The sequence below is a fragment of the Melozone crissalis genome, unplaced genomic scaffold (assembly GCF_028551555.1).
Source record: "Melozone crissalis strain CALT ecotype California unplaced genomic scaffold, PUWL_Pcris_2 ptg000073l_1, whole genome shotgun sequence".
NCBI classification, from domain to species: Eukaryota; Metazoa; Chordata; class Aves; order Passeriformes; family Passerellidae; genus Melozone; species Melozone crissalis.
The window spans coordinates 1,689,694-1,701,042 of record NW_026535850.1 but is presented as its reverse complement, the minus strand read 5'-3'; the positions used below and the strand labels follow the sequence as shown (position 1 = coordinate 1,701,042).

Here is an 11,349-nt window from a genome sequence, read left to right as displayed (position 1 = left end):
AGTTACCATGAGTTTTTCTCAATGTTAAATTACATAGGGTCAAGGTATTTGACTTTTGTAATCCCTCCAGTAAATGCATCAGGGTGTTATTTCAAACATGCTTGGTCCACATTTTCATTGTCTTTTGGTATTAATACCATCAGAATAAGTTACATTTTGTAGTACCTCGAACTTTGAAGGATATTGATTGTTCCTTCAGTTCTGTTCTATCTGAATATGATTTTAGTGTTGCTAAGATTAAGCAAAGTTAGATCTGAGTGATGTTATGTTTTATTACTCTGTTGAGTTAATTTTGTTAATAGTCATTTATGTCGAGGTGGATTTCTGTCAGGGTTGAGTGTTGCTGAGTTTAGACGAGGTCAAGTTTCAACCTTCTTCACTTTAAGCCATTTCATGTTCTATTCCAGTTTTATTAAAATCATTTTTTATTGAGTATTAAAGATGTTAACTTTAAGTTGTCTTAAGTGTACCTCTAAGTCTACTGAGATGACATTGAATTCCACTGCAAGTGATTACAAGTCCTAACTTAATTTCGATAAATATGTTTGTTTACATTGCAAGATGTGGTTATTTCCTTCTAGAGATAAGACAGATCCCACTGAAACAGCTGTGATGAAACACTGATAAACACCTGCCTTTGGATAGAAGAAGATACAGTTTGTTGGACCCTTGATCCTCTCACAGATTGCACAGGTGTCAGTGCTGCACTGCCTGACAGGATCATTGATTGTGATCTCTTCTGGTTCATCTTCCACAGATAACACAGGAGAGTGGGTGGTTGTTCCACATTGTGGCTGTTATCCATTGTAAGCTGTTCAGTGTTTCATTGCTATGGATACAGGAATGCTGGAAGAATATTGTCTCCAATTCCTGAGACAATCACTGCTGATATATTTGTTCCATCATGTGAATTCCCTCATTTTTATAACAGGCATTATTCATAGGACATCATTGTGGAGAGTTTTGTCAAAGAGTGGCTTGAGGAGAGAGGACACAGCCAAATTGATTTGGTAGAGATGTCCTAAGTAGGGCAGAGGCCTTTTTGCAGGCAGGGTGTCTGTTGAGAAAGTAGCAGGCTAAAGAATGGAAAAGTACAAGACAGTGCTTAATTCCAAATCTTTCACCTGCAAAGATAACGTCTCCTTGGGCCTAGCAGAGGATGATAAAGAAATGGACAGCGAGGTGTGAGAAGTAGAGAACGTAGGCCCAAAGGAATGTGGATGAGTTAATGGTATAGTTTAACCAATAGATTGCTTGGCTTATAGAATATTCATGAGCTTATTATTTGCTGTATAGGTGTTTGATGTTTTCTTTAATAAACTGGACCTGTGATGAACCATCTGGTGTCCTGGTCTCCTTCCTACGACACATCATTACCTTATTTATAGCTGGCTTTTCATGAACTTTGACGTATCTCTGACATGGTGTCACTTTGGGATCTCTCTGTTTTGTTCTGCAGCTGCAGCTGCATCTCTTTGAACAGGCTGTCTGCAGCCGTTCCCTGCACTGCCTGCTCAGCCTTTAGTCCCTTCTCCTGTTCCAGCAGGGTTGCTGTGCCTTGACCCTGGGCTGTCTCATGATTTTCCTGTGTTTCCAGAGTTCCAGGATGAGATCTCTGGGCTCTGTCAAAAGCCTCATCTGAGCTGAGGTCCTGTGGTCTTTCCCGACCCTTTTGTGCCACATCCTCATGGGACAGGGCTGTGACCTGCTGAGGGCAAGGCTGCTCCTGCTCTGTTGCAATCACACACAGCCCCAATTATTCTCACAGGAGCACTCCAGCAGTTTGCTTTGTTTGGGGCATCTCACAGCTGGCCTTATTGAGAGATTTGTTTTTAAGGTATGTGGGGGAGACCCTCCCAATGAGGGTCTGGGCTCTGGCCAGGCCCTGGCTCTACATGGTTGGAAAATTGGCAACAAACCCAGATGTTTTCTGCCTCAAAACTATATTCAAGTCTCTTGGCCTTGGCAATTTGACCCTATACCAACAGGACAGCTAGATCAAAATCAGTTAAACTTAAACCTAAGATGCTGCGAATTGATATACACCTCCCTAAAAGCAGAGATGACGCCGTTATCCCTGTAGATTAATTACATTGAATAAAATTAAATACAACAAGAGTAAACGAGCCGAGTAAGTCAGAACTGACCCAACTCTCGAGTCAGGGGATAAGAGCCGGTTGCAGGGATTTAATCGCGTTCGGTCCCACCGGTGTCGGGCCGGGACCGGTGCTCAGGAATGCCGGGAACCATCTCCCGTCGGGGACAGGGGGTGACCGGGCCGTCACGGGGCCCTGCTCGGTGCTGGGGGCAGCGCGGGCGGCAGGCCCGGGAGCGGGGCCGGGGGATCACGACCGGGACCGCGCTGGGGCTCGGGGCCGCGCCGGGCACCGGGGCAGCGGCAGCCACTCACGGCTGCAGCGGTTTCCGCGCGTATCGCGATATCACCCTCAGCGCCGCCGCCCCGCCGCCGCCATCGCGCCGCTCCTGCCCGGGGGCGGAGCGCTTTGGGCCCCGGCGGGATGGAGGCGCTGCGGCGGCCGGCGCTGCCCGAGGACGCGGTGCGCTCCCGCCTGTTCGCGGCGGCGGCGGGCCCGGGCGGCGAGGCGCTGCTGCGGCGCTGCGTTGAGCTGGCCCTGGTGCGCTTGGCCCCGCTCCTGGCCGCCTGCGTGTGGCAGCGGCAGCCGTTCCGCCTGCGCTACGTGCCGGGCCGCGGTGAGCCGGGAGCGGGCCGGGAGGCGCGGCGGGAGGAGCGCCCGGAGCGGAGGGACTGGGAGGGGCACCCGGCGGCCGGGAACCGGGAGCCAGTGAGGGGGAACCGGCGGCCGGGAACCGGGAGAGTGTGAGGGGGATCCGGGAGCGTGTGAGGGAAAAGCGGGGGGGTAGAAGGGGAAGCCGGCGCCCGGAATCGAGTAGCCTGTGAGGGGGAACCCGGGAGCGTGTTAAGGGAATCAGGCGGCCAGGAACCGGGAGTGTGAGGGGAAACCGGAGGGGTGTGAGGGGAACCCGGCGGCCGGAATCGAGGAGCGTCTGAGAGGGAACCGGGGGGGAGATCGTTTGAAGGGGATCCGGCGGCCGGGAACCGGGAGCTTGTGAGGAGGAGGCGGGAGAGTGTGAAGGACACCTGGCGGCCGAGAACCTGGATCTTTTGAGGAAAATCTGGCGGCAGGGAACCGGCAGCGTGTGAGGGGGAGTTGAGCCCTGTGAGGACGACCCGGTGGCCGGGAACTGAGGGCGTGTGAGGGGAAACCGGGATAGTTTGACGGCAATCTGGCGGCCGGGAACCGGGAGAGTTTGAGGGGCACCCGGCGGTTGAGAACCGGGATCTTTTGAGGAGACTCCGGCAGCCGGGAACAGGCAGTGTGTGAGGACAACTGGGCCGTGTGAGGGGGTCTCGGGGGCCAGAAACCAGGAGCGTGTGAGGGGGACCCGGCGGCTTCCCCGACTCTCGGTGTCACAGCACGGGTTAGCCCGGTGAGGCATCTGGTGCCACCTCCCTGGTGCAGCGGGGCCATCCCCGAGCACAGGACACAAGATTGTGTCAGCAGGGTCTGGGATATCCGCAGTGAGGGAGACTCCGCAGCCCGTGTGGACAATCTGTTGCTGGGCACGGCGTTGCTGAGCCGCCTCTCCTGTCTGTGCCCCGTGCAGGCGAGATCCCGGCGCACTTGGGCGGCACCGCGGTGTTCGGGGATAAGGTGGAGGATGAGTGGTTCATTGTGTAGCTGCTGCGGGAGATCAGCAGGGAGTTCGCGGGGCTGGCAGCCAGGTAAGGTGGGTGCTGCTGAGCTGCTTTAGTGGGAGGGCTGCCAAGGGGCAGTGCCTGTGCTCTGAAGGTCCTGTCTTAGCATTGCCCATCCTTGGAGGTGTTTCCCCATCCCAGACACGTTGGAAGTGTCCAAGGGCAGGTTGGATGGGGCTTGGAGCAGCCTGGGCTAGTGGAAGGTGTGCCTGGCTGTGGCAAGGGTGTTGGAAGGAGGTGTTGATCTTTAAGGTCCCTTCTAACCTAAGCCTTTCTATGAGTTTATGAATATTAAAAAAACCCCAGCAGACATGGATTCAGAAGTGTCCCTGAGGGTAGGGAATGCTCAGGGCTGGAGTGTTGCTGTTTCTGTAAGGACACAGGCTTTGTCTGGTCCAGGTGAAATAATGAGCAGACACCTTCACACGAATATGGATGGCTGCTAATGGAATGAATTAAAATGGACATAATTTATTTGGTCATTAGCAAAAAATTGTTTAATTATTTTCCCCTACTCCAAGATTCTTACAAGGGCTGGAACAGAAGACCAAAATAGATTGCAAGTGAGTACCTGGACTGTCAGGCTCATACTTTCCTTTTGTTTGAGGGAACAGACAGAGTGAGGGAGTTGAGAAGGTTGCATTCAGGGCTTTTCTTAGCATCAGGAACCAGCAGAGGTCGCATGTGATACCTGAAATGCTGCTTTTTAGTTCCTGTGATGTTCTGAAGCAGTTAGGATATCCTGGTTCTCCTAAAGCACTTCTCTAGTTGAAAAGAAACGTGGTTTTTTTGTTGTTAAGGAAACAAGATGTATTTGATGAAACGTGTTGCAGTTCAAATGGGGATTTTCCAGAATATTAAGGATTTTTCCTAATGTATTTAGAATGACAAAGGTTTATATTTACTTGGGGATTTCAGTTTGGAACAAACATTGTATAGCCTGAAAAGCAATTTATCAGAAAAATCTTTCTATGATGTATTTTGAATGCAGTCTCAGGCACTGCCTGTAATATGGGTGCCTCCAAAGCCAGTCTGGTGACCTGGAGGGAGTTTGCTGGCTGTCCCCAGCCCAGTCGCGCTGCAGGGAGTGTTTGTTTCTGCTGTGGCTGTTGCAGGTGACTTTCACTCGGTGTTTATATGCACAGCTGGTGCAGCAGCAGTTTGTTCCAGACAGACGCAGTGGATACACCCTGCCCGCCCCAGCTCATCCTCAGTACGGAGCCTGCGAGCTGGGCATGAAGCTGGTAATGATTGCTGGGGCATTTTGGCCTTGGCTCATGCATGCCCAGGGAATGGGTCCTTGTCTGGAGGTTGCCTGCTTGTCCAGAGAAATGTGAGCAAAGTCTGTCACACCTTGAGAACCTCTTGTTGTTGCATCTTTTATCTGCAGGCTCATGGCTTTGAAATGTTGTGCTCCAAGAGCAGTAAAGTGGCTCCTGATGCCAAGAGAAACGTGTTAAGCGGTCCTCTGTGGGAGAGATTCCTCAGGAGCTTGAAGGAGAAGGATTATTTCAAGGTCTGTGAGTATTTCAGAGTCTGTGGCTTTTTAACATTGCAGGGAAAATACATTTTAACCCTTGAACTTGTGTGAGGAGCTTGAATCCTTATCTCTGTGTGAAATGAACTAATGTGTTTAAAGGGGACATGTGCAGCTTGTTTCCCTTTGAAAGTAATTTATTTTGGAAATTAAAAAGGAAAAAGCAAGATGTGGGGATTGATTCATTCATCTAAAGCAAGGGGAGAAATACACTTGAGTGAAGAAAACTCCCATATGTGATTGTGTGAGGTGTGACTGATTTCACTGGTTTACATTTCATTTCCACCCCTCTAGAATTCAATATTCTTCAAGATCCATACATAACACCATCGACCTATCTGGGCCCATGCAAGTGTAATTTTTATGTGTGTGTGGTTTTTGTGACTTCTGGGGGTTTTGGTGAGGTTGTCTGGTTTATTTTTTTTGTTTCTTTTTTTAAGATGCCTTTCACTACTTTTTTGATGTTAATAAATGGGACATAAATTGACTACTTGTTTCAAGGTTATCAAATTGGACAACACTATTGAGATTCTTAGCTCCATATCCTTTAATAAACTTCAAATACAGGAATGCCCTTTGCAGTATTGAGTTCCAAGTGTAGATGGCCAAGAGGTTTTAGTTGTTTTGGTTCTCTCAGCATTCCTGTGTGACCAACAGTCACCCTTAGAAAGCCTGACTGGGAAGAGGAAGGGGAGGGAGAATTGTTTGGGTTCATGCCTGTGACTTGCATTTAACAGGGAGAAATGGAAGGATCAGCCAAGTACCTGGAACTGTTGCACATGGCAGAAGATCACTTCCAGCAATCTGTTGCAGTGCCAGAAAGGTGAGAGCTACTTGAAATTCATGAGTGTCATATATCCTACAAATCCTGTAAGTGACCTTTGAAATGCTTGTTACAAACACCTGAACCCTTTTCTCCACTGCACATTGAACATGGGAGCTGTGGCCAGGACATACAAGTACTAATTCCTCTGGAATGCTCCACTGGGAGAAGTTCTGGCTTGAGTAACTCTTTTATCTTGGTTATGTGAAATGCTGAGCTCTTCCAAGTGGATTCCAAGTGGTGACTGCAAATCAATTTTTGCTTGGTTGACTGTAGAAAGTGTAGAAAAGTTTCATTGAAAAGCAGTCCCAGTGAATAATGAATACAGGGTAATCTATCTCCTTTGCTCAAGGAGCTGGCTGTGGATTTCTCTGGATGATCAAATCCAAAAAGTAAATCACTGCAAAAATATCTGAGGCTTTGCCAGCCCATAATATCTTGACTGTTATTTTTTTGAGTTTCCAGTCTGTGGTGTTTAGGATCAGGTAATCTTAATATTTACCAAGGCAAATGAAATGTAAAGGAAAAGAGCCATGACCAATGGGCTTTGGAGCCATCAGCTGGGAATTGCAGGGACTGACTGTGTCCTGTTTTGGCCAATGCTCTGTGTAGTGCTCTGGTACTTCCCCCAGATTAATTTCCCTTTTTGATGTGTTTGCACAGAAGGAAAATGGAAGAATTCAAGTGAAAACCTGAATGCAGAGCATGTGATCCCATTGAATCCATTTCAGTAAATTCAATGTTTTTCTTCTAGCTGTGATGAAGTGAGCCCAGGTGATGAAATCCTGACACTACTACAGACAACCCCCATTGATGTGAAGGAATTGGAGAGAGAAGCAGCTTGTCTTCCTGCAGAGGATGGTGAGCTGGATGGGGGAATTATTCCTATTACAGATGATTATTTGTGGGGGTAGAGGGGCAATGCTGACAGCTGTGAAGGGAGAGCCAATCCAGCCTTCCTTAAGACTAAACACTGGGTTGGCTCTCCCAGTTTAGAGTAAGCCTTTCTTCCTCCACTTAGTGGCCCAAGGCTTCTCAGTGACTAGAATGGTCTCTCTTAGTTTGAGCTCTGCAAAGCAGAGTTTTTAAGTAGTGACAAGAAATCTGCACTCAGTTCTTCTCATCCTCTCTCTGGCTTTGCTGTGTGTGACCCAGGACCAGCACAAGAGCTGAGCTGCAGAGCTGAGCTGCAGGATGGTTGCAGTCCTGTCAGTCAGCTGGTTGGGGCCTGTGAGCCAGCAGGCTTGTGCAGAGTAACAGATGTGTGCTGTGTTCTTTCAGATGACAGCTGGCTGGATATTACACCAGGTGCTCTGGATCAGATGCTGAGGGAGACAAGAAATGAGTCCCTTCCTTCCCCAAATGAGGAGGAGCAAAAGTATGACTTGGAAACAGTTGCTGAGAGCATGAAGGCTTTTGTGTCCAAAGTCTCCACGCAGGAAGGAGCAGAAATGCCATGGTAGTAGCCCCTGGAGTGTGGCTCTGGTGTGGAATGTTGCACTGTGCTGCAGCCCTGTGGTTGGTTGTGTGATGCAGAGAATCAGAGTTTGAAGGTGCTGTGCTGAGCAGGGCCTGAAGCAAAGCCAGAGCAGTGAACCTGTACTTGCTTTAAATCAGCTTGGTGCCACTCTGGCACTGGTGCAGGTTCAAGTGCTGCAAGCTGAGCTGGTCTCTGTTCCTCAGTTGGATTTTGTGGTCTTCACAATTTTTCTCCTTTATTCAAAGAATTCTTCCACTGGTTGTTTGATGTCTAATGCACACAGGCTTCAAACTTCTGAGGACTTTTAAATTCAAATGTCCCAACTTTGGTCCTGACTTGAGAGAAATCAGTATGGCTTGTGCCTGTGTCAGGCTTATGCAAGCATAGAAGCTTCATTTCTTTAAAAATATTTTTAGATTTCAGGTCATCTGATGAATCCCATGTTACCTTTGATGTGGATTCTTTTACAAAAGCCCTGGACAGAATTTTAGGTGAGATTGCTTCTTTCTTTGAAACAAATGCCAGCACTGATTTCTTTGCTGTTGTACTGACACAACATCATGTGCAGGGGCAGACTTGGAGGAGCTGGATTGTGATGATGTGGATGAAGAGGAGGAGTTTGGTTTCTCAGCTGAGGATGATGAGGAGCTGGATGCTGGGAATGGAAGGCAGGAGCAGAAGGTGTCTCCTGAGGAGCTCGTGGGCAGTCTCAAGGCGTACATGAAGGAGATGGACCGTGAGCTGGCACAGAGCAACGTTGGGAAAAGTTTCAGCAGCCACAAGAGAGGGGTGAGTGTGCCTTGAGCTCTGATTTGCAGCAGTAATTTCCAAGCAGGAAATGTGCTGCAAGTGGCCATTCTGAGTAATGGGATTGGAACCTTCCCACGTGCAAGCAAAGTGTGCTGGACCTGCACCATCATACATTTTTTATAAACTAAAGCTTAACTAAGCTTGGAATTTGCCCATCTTTTCCAAGGCTTAGTTCCATTTCCCTGTTTTTAGTAGTAGGGCAAGAAGCTGCAGCTTCACTTGTAAGGTCCTGTAGTAGTTTTCTCCCATAGGAAGCTGAGCCAGGACTCAGCAACACTTTGTGTCCTTCTCTTGGAATTTAATCTGGGTAATGGACAGTGGTGATTTTCAGCTGGCATGAGCATTTGGTGTCTGAATTCCTGTTTGTCAGGACTCAGGAGTGTACTGGACTTTTTTGGCTGCACAATTGCTGTTTCTTTTCTCCTGTGGTTTGCCCCTTTTTTTTCCCCCTTAAATGTGCTCATGCAATTTGATAAAGCTTTCTTTTTGTACTGTCTGCAGGCAAGTTCTGTTGGAGCAGCCCCATGTGAGAGTGCTGGCCCTGATTGTGGAGCTGAGGCTGCTGAGCTGGCAGCCCTGGCTGTGGACATGAACCTGGTGGCAAAGCTGCTCGAGTCCCGCAGTGCCCAGGCTGGCCTGGCAGGACCCAGCTGGAACATTTACAGAGCCTGGGGGTGAATTTACCTGAGAGCACAGAGCTCACTGGCAGCTGAGCAAGGCAGGGAGAGCCTTTGCACAAGACATGGCTGCTGGGGAGATGGAGCACAGACACACAAGCAGGATGTGGGAGAAGAGGCCAAAGGTTTTAATTTGGAGCATTCTGTTCATTTTTGTGTCACTTCAGCAGAGTGAATTTACCTGCAGAAGCTTCTGTTTGCACACTGTCTTGGGTGGAAATGAGATTTTCCCAATGTTAGCACATTTTCAGAAATCTGGGAAATGATGTTGAATGCATGACTCAAATGAGGTTTTGTTTTATTACAACACCTCTCTTCCATTTTTTCATTCAGTGATCCAATTTGCCACATTTCTAAAATGTCCTTTTACCCATTGCTGAGTGGGGTCAATATCTGGGGAGCAGTTCTTGTTCTGAAAATGCTGCTGCCTTCAGGGGCAGGTGGGGAAATACCACATTGCAGGAAGAGTAATTGGACCAAATGTGTAAATATTGGCCAGCAGTATTTTTTAAATTTATTTCAATAAAAACAGAAATACATCTTGATTACTGAATTTTTTGAAGGTATGCATAACTTCCTCAGTGCAGTATCAGTTCTTGGAGTGAAAGTATTTTTGTAATTGTTCATTTTCTGAATGAATTCCATTATTGCTGAATGTTGATATACAGCTACTGCTGGCATGATGGGAGCCCAGGCTGAGCAGTTTGGGGGTTTTTTTCAGTGAAAATGTGGCTGGAAGGCATGCAGCATGTTGCTTTCATCTGGAATGACAAATCTATTTTAAATATGGGAACTTAGGTTTCAACAAGTTAAATTTGATACAAAATACATAAAAATTCTTGATACACAGACACCAACAGGGCAGTCCTGCTGGGTCCAAATCAGCTTCTTAATTTCTCTTTATTTCATTTTCATTCAGCAATGAATGAGTTGTCCTGCACTGATGTTGTGTAATTTCCTTTGTCAGCAGTTCAGGGAGAGCACTGGCAGGTTGGACAGGGATTAGAGATGGACAGCAAGAGCTGGGAAGTGTGAAGAAGGTTCTGCTACATTTCAAGGAATTTGGACTGCTGAGAGGTGAGAGACTCAGACAAATCTGTGGTGGAAAAATGGGGTTAACAGGGGGTTTGTAATTGAGACAAGGCTAATGAGCAGTTAGTGGTGGAAAACAGAGGTACTTGAACCTTGGGAAAGGTTGGTGTTTGACCAGGGAAGCTAATTTACACTGAAAATACATAAAATTCTCTACTGATGAGTAGCTAGATCAAGTTTAGATACTTTGAAACATAATTGAGTTGAAGAACATGATCACACTGAACTGCTGTGTGGCCTGTGCTATAGAAAAGGTCCAAATAGATGGAAGGGCTCTCTTAGTGCATGAGCAGAACTCCTAAGCTGAGGTTCAGAACAAAGCTGCTCTTTTGCAAACACTCCAGCTGCTGTTGCTGCTTGGATAATCTGACTTTTCCATCAGTGGGGCTGGGATTTCTCTGGGGCTCTGCTCATCCCAACTCTTTCCATTTGTTCAGCAGCTTCCCAGGGGAGCCCTGCAAGGCTCTGGGAGTGCTCCCAGGAGAGTTTGCCATGGAAGAAGAAGCATTTCCATGCTGCCTCTTCCACTGCTTTGAGGTAACACACGAGGCATCTCCACTTTTAATTCTGAGAGTGTTTTTAGTGAAGGAAGCCTGATGGAATTAATTAGGGCAGACAAGTGGTGTGTGGTTCCCTTTCAATGGATTTCTGTCAAAGTGTATTCTGGAGTTGTTTAACTGGTTAATTTTCCCTTATAGTCTGTGTTTCAACTGGGGGAATCCCCATTCACCTGCAATGTTGAGGGTATCAATGGAAAGGAACCCTGCCTTGGCCATTATTTCAGGGCTATCAATGGATGGGGAATCCCCATTTTCTTGCTGAAATAGATCACGGAACACCCTTTGTGATGGGATTTTATAGGTTTGAAATGAGATTAAACCTTCAATTTTCATAATCTTTAAATTGACAAGGAATCTCTGTTGTGCCTTTTTTTTAGCATTGAAATGGGTAGAAACCCCCACTGATTCCATTGAGGGATTTATATCGAGGGGCTACAAAGGCTGGAAAAAAAGAGGCACAAAAGGGCAGCAAAAAAAATGGTGGAAAAAAAGTTGGTAGAAAAGGGGTGGGAAAAAAGGTCTCAAAAACAGGTGGCGAAAAAAGGGCAGAAGAAAAAAAAATGGAGGGGAAAAATGGGCAAAAATTGGGGAAAAAAGGCAGCAAAAAACAGGGAAGGAAGGACAGAAAAAA

General features: G+C 47.4%; 1 pseudogene; it reads left to right on the top strand.

Moving 5' to 3' along the window:
- Positions 1–2,519: 2,519 nt before the first annotated feature.
- LOC128946037 (protein ecdysoneless homolog) lies at positions 2,520–9,102 on the top strand (annotated as a pseudogene).
- Positions 9,103–11,349: the final 2,247 nt, after the last annotated feature.